The 9,690-nt window shown below is 30.5% G+C and overlaps 1 long non-coding RNA gene across 2 annotated transcripts; it reads left to right on the top strand.

The window, feature by feature from the left end:
* Nucleotides 1–832: 832 nt before the first annotated feature.
* Nucleotides 833–3,587, top strand: LOC131608819 (uncharacterized). Of its 2 annotated transcripts, none has more exons than XR_009285856.1 (3): nt 833–918; nt 1,053–1,189; nt 3,334–3,587. It is a non-coding gene; the product is annotated as an uncharacterized LOC131608819 (long non-coding RNA). The 2 variants fall into 2 exon arrangements; XR_009285855.1 differs by having other exon boundaries at nt 836–973.
* Nucleotides 3,588–9,690: the final 6,103 nt, after the last annotated feature.

Here is a 9,690-nt window from a genome sequence, read left to right as displayed (position 1 = left end):
CCTTAAGAACCAATAGTTGATAATTGAAAATAAGTTGTTGCAATAGAAATTCCAGAGTTGTTACAAAGTGAATCATCCATTATCCCTAACATGTTACTCAAATTTGTTAAAGAGTCTATTTTATTTACTGCTTATTCTAATTTTCGCTAAGTGATAATCACCAAACAAAACCCAATTGAAGTTTTTGTTTAATTGAACCTTGAATTGAACTCATTATTCCTACGCAGTCCCTGAGATCGATATTCAGGGGATTTTCCCTATTATTACAAGAGGCAAAATAGTACACTTGCTATTTTAAGGGGTACAATTGCCATTACTTTGTAACAAAACTCTCTAGTGTATCTTCGATGTAAGGGTTGCACCCCTAGTGCGATATCTTATATTCAATTGCTTATTAAAAAAAAAACAAGAGGCAAAATAGTACACTTGCTGTTTTATCAATCACCTTCTAATATATATATATATTTATATATATATATATATATATATATATATATATATATATATATATATATATATATATATATATATTCTACTTGTCTTTAAAAAAATTGGCATATAAGCAAAAGATTTCTAATGATTAGAAAGATTTGTACGTTACCCTTTAATGTGTTAAAGAGACGAATATAATATATTAATCTACAAAAAATATGTTGCATAATTATTATAATTTAAAAATGTGTTCACAACTCTTATATATATATATATATATATATATATATATATATATATATATATATATATATATATATATATATATATATATATATATATATATATATATATATATATATATATATATATATATATATATATATATATTAGCTTAGCATGAGTTTTTCACACTATAAATTGATCTGATTAATTTCTATTTGTGACATATCAAAAAGAGAAAATATGACTAAAATTCTCAAGATTGTACATTTTATGATTTTATTACTTTTCTAATTTTTTGTTTCAAAGAACAATAGCCGTAATATAGTTTTCCATTATTTTTAAATTTTAATCTTATTTTATGAACATTTCTAATCTCTTTTTTTTTTTTATTGCAGAAAGAAGTGATTGTAAAACAGGTGCAGATTGTCTAAAAATATTTACTTTTTAGGGAAGGGAAATACGCTTTTAAAATTGAAGTGCATTGACAACAAATGTAAACCTTGGTGTAAAGAGTAGACAAACTGAATACATGGTAAAAATGAATTCTTATCCAATAAATATATTTTTAATTTATTTTTCCATCACAGTTTCACACACCATACACTAAGACAGTTTCACACACCATACACCAAGACCTTGTACTCTAAAATTGTAGGTAATAAAATGAAATAAATCACTTAAATTTAGGAAATTGGAAAAATAATTAAAAGAGCATGTAAGATAAAAATGACTAAACCACTAGTTTAGAAATTTCAAACCCTTCAAAAATTATTTTTAAGGTTCAATTTCTAATGATAATTCTATTTTGATTTGACTATGGAATTAATAAAACAAGTTTCAATCAATAAATTTTGCTCCACATCACTGGACTAAACATCACAGTTACGATAAAATATAGTTAATGTTGGTAAATTCTTCAGATCGTATCCAAACCAAAGATAACTTACATAAGAGGGGAGTTCCTTTGACCCCTTGGACTATCTCTTTTCCCGTCTGTTCATTGCTCATTGAGTCGTCCTTTCACCTCTTTATGAATTTTGGGGTTGCATCCTCTGTTTGATATAGGATTTTTAGGTGGTTAGGGTGGGGTGATGTTTTTCCTATAGATTTGTTGACTTTTCTGATGTTTATTCCTTTGAGTGAAGTCTTTAGGACTAGAGGGCGTTGAGGATGAGGTGACATGCAGTTATTTGGTTGATTTAGAAAACTATGAATTATATAGTTTTTTCAGGTTTATTAGTGACACCAAAAGACGTGGTTGACATGGGTACCCTCTTGTCTTGGAAATGGTATCTTGGTAGGTTTGTAGAAAAATCTTTTATCTTTCCAGTCTGACTTGAGAATCCTCTTCTGTTTTTGATCTAATAGTAACATGAGTATCTTCGACCTCCCTTTAATCTGTTCTATTTATGTTTTGTGGTTTAGATGTTGTTATATGTATCATTGAATTGGAGAGATCTAACTTTTTCTGATTTCTGGCTATTATGAAGTGGTCTTATTTTTTCTTTTTGGATTGTGCACCCGCTTGTGTAGTGATTGAGGTTGTTTGTTTTAAGTTTTTGTTTTTGTTTTTTCTTTTGCTTTGTGCCTTTTTTTTCGGGGTTGTCTTGTTCTATTATTAATAGTGACTTGCAGTTATTTGGTTGATTTAGAAAACTATGAATTATATAGTTTTTTCAGGTTTATTAGTGACACCAAAATACGTGGTTGACATGGGTACCCTCTTGTCTTGGAAATGGTATCTTGGTAGGTTTGTAGAAAAATCTTTTATCTTTTCAGTCTGACTTGAGAATCCTCTTCTGTTTTTGATCTAATAATAACATGAGTATCTTCGACCTCCCTTTAATCTGTTCTATTTATGTTTTGTGGTTTAGATGTTGTTATATGTATCATTGAATTGGAGAGATCTAACTTTTTCTGATTTCTGGCTATTATGAAGTGGTCTTATTTTTTCTTTTTGGATTGTGCACCCCCTTGTGTAATGATTGAGGTTGTTTGTTTTAAGTTTTAGTTTTTGTTTTTTCTTTTGCTTTGTGCCTTTTTTTCGGGGTTGTCTTGTTCTATTATTAATAGTGACTTCTTAAAAAAAATAATGATTAAAAAATTTTGTACATTGCCTTTTAATGTGTGTGTATATATATATATATATATATATATATATATATATATATATATATATATATATATATATATATATATATATATATATATATATATATATATATTCTATTTGTCTTTAAAAAATGTGCTAATAAATTAGCAATTTTTTTTAATGATTAGAATGTTTTGTACATTACCCTTTAATGTGTTAAAGGGACAAATACAAGACATTAGTCTACATAAAATAAATTGCATAATTATTATAATTAAAAAGTTTTCACAACTCTTGAGGCATAAAATATATATATTTATATATATTTTTAACTTAGCATGAGTTTTTCACACTATAAATTGATCTCATTATATTCTACTTGGAACATGCAAAGAGAGAAGATATGACTAAAGCTCTCAAGATTGTACATTTTATGATTTTATTACTTTTCTTATTTTTTGTTTCAGAGATGAATAGCCGTAATATAATTTTCCATTATTTTCAAATTTTGATCATTCCTTTTTACTTTGAACAAAATTTTAATCTTATTTTATTAACATTTGTATTCTCTTTTTTTATTGCAGAAAAAATACCATGTGAAAGAGATGCAGATTGTCGTAAAGGGTTTGATTTATGGAAGAGAATAAACATGCCTAAAAAATATTGGCATTGCGTTTTCAAAAGATGTATGTACCTGGAATGAGTTCTTAAAATCATCCTAAGAATCCCCAAGGGCCCTTCATTTTATTGTGTTGTTCCTAGTCATTATTTCCATAGTTATTAAATATGATATATGTAAAATTAGATGTATTATGATTAAAAAAGAGGGATTTTGAAATTTGAGTTTATATTAAGGAAATTGAAACTTGAGCATCATAGTGTTTAGCTCGCCGTGAAGATTGAAAACATGAAAGTTTTCTTTGTTCTAACGAAGAATAATGAGTTCTAATAAAAATAATATTTCTAATCTTAGAATTAAAAAGTTTTTTAAATTTCAAACTACAAAGCTAAAACGCACTCGTCAAATTCCTCCATACATGCACTTTTGCAATCTAAGCAAAACTAAAGATCAAGACTTCAAGTAAAATAAAGTAAAAACAAAAAACAAAAACTTTAGGATTTAATTTCAAATATTTCCAAGAATGCCAAGTTGCTAGATAAATTCTCACACAAAACTTCAATAATTATGACAATCGTGAATGGTTTCTAATAAATACCAAAGCAAACAAGTGGACAAATTAACCAAAAAATGCACCATAAGTGATATGATCCTCCTAGGATATAAAAATTCTCTCCCACTCGAGTGTTTATGTTATTTGTTACACTTAAAACACATAAAAAATTAGAATTATTTTAAGTTTCACAAACCTCTAATATTCTTTTTTTTTTTTTTGAAAGCAAGAGATAAATATATTAAAAGGGAGAACAAAGGGTTCTCCAAACCTTTAACAAAGACGAACCGTCCACCTCCGAAACAAAAAAACAATATTACACCCAATTACAATTACGACATAAAAGACAATGGATCTTTGTAGAAATCGTAAAAACAACAATTGGAATGAGTAATATTGCCATAAGAAGACCACCTCCAAACCAAAAATTTAATGCTCCAAACCACATTATTTATATTCCACACTTCATTCTTAAAACAAATACCATTCCTTGTCAACCAAACAACCCAAGTTGTGGCTAACCAAAACACCCCCAATTTGCCGTTTTTAATCTTTGCACGGCGACACAAAGAATGCCATTCCACGAAAAAAGGGATGCATTCTTCCTCCTCCCAACCCGAAAATCCCACCCACGAAGCAATTTCCTTCCAAACCAACTTTATCACTATGCATTTAAAAAACAAATGATCCGCCTCTTCCACATGAGAATCACAAAAAACACAATTTAAATTTGCATTTGTAAAATTCATACCTCTATACACCAACAAATCTTTAGTAGGCAATCTATTCAAAAAAAGCCTCCACCCGAACGCTTTTATCTTGAACGGAACTTCCGCTTTCCAAATCAAATTGAAAGCTTCCTCACCCTTAATCGGAGGACCGAAAGGAATTCTCCTAGAAGCATATGAACCGTAACAAGAGGCAACCGTGTAACCTTTTTCCACATCCAACAACCAAACCGCATAATCCTTTGCATCCTTTAAACTACCAAAATTATCTAAAATATCCTTCAACCTCGAAAATGAATTTAAAAATACCGAATCCCTTCCAACCAACGAAATTCCAAGATCCCCCCATTTCCAACTTCCATTAGACAACCCTCCCATAACCGCCACCGAAACCTTTTTTAAAGAAGAGGCGAAAAAAAGGTCCGGAAAAACCTCCTTTAAAATACCGTTATTCCACCAATATGATTCCCAAAACGGAGTATTAAAACCATTTCCAACTATGAATTTACAATTCGAAATAATGGGATCAATAATTAAAGGATTATATGACACATTACTAACCTTTAAAATATCTCTCCACCAAATCGAAGAAGATGCATTCTTGAAAGAATCCCGACCACAAATTATTTGCATGCTCAAATCACCATATCGGGCCTTTAAAACATCCAACCATAAAGACTTGTTACCTTGCACTATCCGCCATCTCCACTTGTTCAAAAGAGCCAAATTAAAATCGGCAATATTTTTTATTCCTAAACCACCTTTCACTTGAGGAAGAGTCACTCCTTTCCACCCCACCCAATGAATGTGTCGTTTTTCCTCCACCCCTCCCCAAAGAAAATTACTTTGTAATGCCGTTATCACTTTAACTACACTCGCCGGCATCTTAAAGAATGACATAGTAAAGATAGTAAGTGAGCTCAAGATCGACTTCAAAAGAGTAATCCTACCTCCAAGATTAAGAAATCTATTCTTCCATCCCGACAATCTCTTCCTCATTTTCTCTACTAAAGGAGTCCAAGTCGCTTCCTTCCTAGGATTGCTTCCGATCGGAATACCAAGAAAAAGAAAGTTACTATTTTCAATCTTACAAGAAAGATAATAAGCCGCGGCATCCAAAAAAAGAGGAGACACATTTATCCCAATCAATTTACTTTTGTGGAAATTTATGCCAAGACCCGAAACAAGTTCAAAAGATCTCAACACAATCTTTAAAGCCTTAACATGTTTCCAACTCCCCTTTCCTACCAACAAAGTATCATCCGCGAATTGTAATATATCCACATCACACCTTCTTTTAATGTCAAAACTCTCAAATTCACCGATCTCAATGGATTTTCTAACTAGTCTCGCAAGAGCCTCCGCCACCAAAACAAAAAGAAAAGGGGATAAAGGATCACCTTGTCTTAGACCTCTATTGACAACAAATTCCTTAGTTGGACTACCGTTGACCATCACCGACATAGTGCTCTTGAAAATCAATAACTCCATCCACCTCCTCCATTTAACTCCAAAGCCCATTTTAACCAAAAGAGACCGAAGAAAATCCCACGAGACTTTATCATATGCCTTTTCAAAATCAACTTTAAAAAGTAAACAAGAACCTCCCTCCTTTTTCGCATAATCAACCACCTCATTAGCCACTAAAACTCCCTCTAATAATTGTCTACCCGGAACAAACGCACTTTGACAATGCGAGACTATCGAATTTAACACATGTTTCAATCTCCCCGCCAACACTTTTGCCACCACCTTATACATACAACCCACTAAACAAATAGGTCTATAATCATCCAAACATAAAGGATTCGGTCCCTTAGGAATCAAAGCTAAAAAAGAAGAAGTTATTACCTTAGCCAAATCTCCTTCCTTGAAGACATAATCAAAATACCTCAAAAAGTCGCTTCTCAAAATAGGCCAACATCTTTTAATGAAAAGAAAAGAATATCCGTCCGGACCCGGGCTCTTAGAATTTCCGCAATTTCCCATAGCCTCCATAATTTCCTCCTCTTGAAAAGGTCTCTCTAACCACTCCTTCTCATCCTCACTAATCCTATCGAAAATTAATCCGTCAAGAGCAATGGACCCAACGTCAATACCTCCAAATTTTCTAGAGAAATGATGCACTACTTCCTCTTTAATTCCTTCCACCGAATCCAACACACCTCTACTAGAGTTTAAAGGTCCAATGTGATTATTCCCTCTATTCTCCTTCATAACCTTGTGAAAAAAGCCACTATTAGCATCTCCCTCCTTAAGCCATCTCAATCTAGATTTTTGGATAATCATGTTCTCTCTAATTCTCAACCTTGACCAAAATCTACTAGTAGCTTCCTTTCTCTCTTTTATAATCTCGGGATGGAGATCTTCCGCTTCCACTTCCAATCTATCATCACCAAGATTAATATCTCGAGCTCCTTCCTCCACATCCAAATCAATCTTACCGAACACCTCCTTATTCCACCACTTTAATCTACCTTTCAAACGGAAAAGTTTTTCTTTCAAAACAAAATCTCCTCTCCCTTCCACCTTAATATCATTCCACTCCTTTTCGATAAACGGATAGAAAGATTCGGAAGAAAACCATTCATTGTTAAATTTGAAAGGTTTTGGACCCCAATTTTCTTTGTCTACTTCCAACCAAATAGGACAATGATCGGAAATATCACGTTCGCCCACAAATTGCCCCACCACCCCCCACTCATTAACGGTGTTCTCCGAAATAAGAAACCTATCAATCCTACTCATAGAATTTCCATCCCCACTATACCAAGTGTATTTTTTTCCTTTGCAAGGAATATCCACCAACATGCTTTCTTCTATAAAATCCACAAATTCATTCATCTCTAGAGTATTAGAATTAGAATTCATTACCCCTCCCCTACCTCTTCTTTCATGTCGACTCTTGGTTGCATTGAAATCTCCTCCCAATATCCATTCTCCATCCTTATGAGCTTGTTTCAAGTCCAAGATCCTTCTCCACAAAATTCTTTTTTTTGAGAGATCACAAGAAGAGTATATATTAACCAAGTAGTAAACTTTATTAGACTTCAAAAACTTGATACCGAGATAACCTTCCCCCTTGAAACTAGACACCACCTCCACATTCTCTTCATTCCACAACGTTAAAAGACCTCCCGATCTACCAACCGAATTGGAATACGAATACCCAATTCTATTATTCTTCCAAAAGCTCTTTGCCACCCAATCTTGCATGTCAACTAATTTAGTTTCTTGAATCATAAAGACTTCCACCTTGCTCCTATAAATTAAAGCACTAATCCTTTTTCTTTTCAAAGGATTTCCCCCACCTCTAATATTCAAAGATCCTATTAACATAAAGAACCTTTTTTATTCTCCATCCTACTAACCTTTCGAGACGTCGCATCCATTTCCAAAACTTCTAACTTCTTCAAAACCGTTTCTTCCTCTCCATAATTAACCACACCCAAAGCTTCCATAGCTTTCCAAATTTTAGACCCCGCTTCACAATCTAAATTACCCCACAGTCTATGATTGTTCCTCGCAATATCACTAAAATCACTAAAATTGGAAGAAGATATCTCCTGGCTAGCGCTTACCGAAATGATAGGAGCGGAATTAGCGGAAGCGCCTTTATTCACCTTCGAACTCCCTACACCGATCTCAGACTTACTCTTATTCACCTTCTAATATTCATAAATACATTAATAGTGTTTTTATATTATTTTGACTTTTTAATATATATATATATATATATATATATATATATATATATATATATATATATATATATATATATATATATATATATAATTATTTTATTTAATGAAATATTAATACTTGATTAATACAGTTTAAAGTTTGATTAATATATATTCAAACATTAAATAAATTAATATATATATATATATATATATATATATATATATATATATATATATATATATATATATATATATATATATATATATATATATATATATATAGACTTTGGTTAATATTATGTATAAAGTTGATTAATATTGTTCATAATTTGGTTAGTGAGTTCTCAAATATAAGAAAAATATAATCGTAAAATAAAGTTGATTAATATATTTATAATTTAGTGTAAGAACATGGTTAATAGTATGTATTTTATTAGTTAATAAAGTAGTGAAAGTGGTTAATAAATTATAAGAAAAATAATTGGTTGATTACATATATTTTTGTGGTTAATACAATTTTGAATTTGGTTAATGACACAAACTTATATTTGTGTTATAAAATAAAATTTGAAAATATTATTTAAAAAAAAAATTAAATTAATATTATTTAAAAAAACATTGTGGACCGTATTAAGTATAAAAAATGTTTTAGACATAGCATTGCGGTATATATAAAGTTTAAAAAGTCTTTATTAAGATTGTTATGTAGTGACCAAGGTTAGGGTGGAAATTATTTGAAGGGTGCTAGGATAGAAATTTAAGAGGATAAAGATAGTTAGTAAGAACCTATAACTGGTTGAACTCAACAATAATTTATTAACTTTTCAACAACTTTTTTATTCTTACTTTTCTTTTTCTTTATCTAGGTTTTTTTTGTTGTTGTTGGTTTATGTAAAAGAAGTGAGAAGAAAAAAATATTAATAACATGATTTTCCTCTCTTCCATTTATTTTTTACATAAATTTAAAAGAAAACTTTTTTCACTTAAAACTTGTAATGAATTATAAAGCAAAGAATGAAATTATTAGGCTCAAAGAGATTCAAACAAGGGAATTAATTTTTGCAAATTCTTTAATCATATTAATTTGCAAATGCAAAGAAGATTCAAGTAATTAGTTTTAGAGTAAAAAATAAACATGAGTAAATTTAAGTAAGAAAGAAAATTGAATGACAAATAGTATTCCATCTATTATAAGTTTCAAAATTTTACCAAGGACAATGATATTTTACAAATCATGCATAATTTATTATCAAGCCCAACTTATTACACCAAGAATATAAAGAAAGACATCCAAATCATGTCACAAAGCTTTAGTAATAGAACAATGAAATTATTTACAACAATTGCAAATCCAA

The sequence above is a fragment of the Vicia villosa genome, linkage group LG6 (genome assembly GCF_029867415.1).
Source record: "Vicia villosa cultivar HV-30 ecotype Madison, WI linkage group LG6, Vvil1.0, whole genome shotgun sequence".
NCBI lineage: Eukaryota > Viridiplantae > Streptophyta > Magnoliopsida > Fabales > Fabaceae > Vicia > Vicia villosa.
This window is presented reverse-complemented; position numbering and strand designations above follow the sequence as displayed.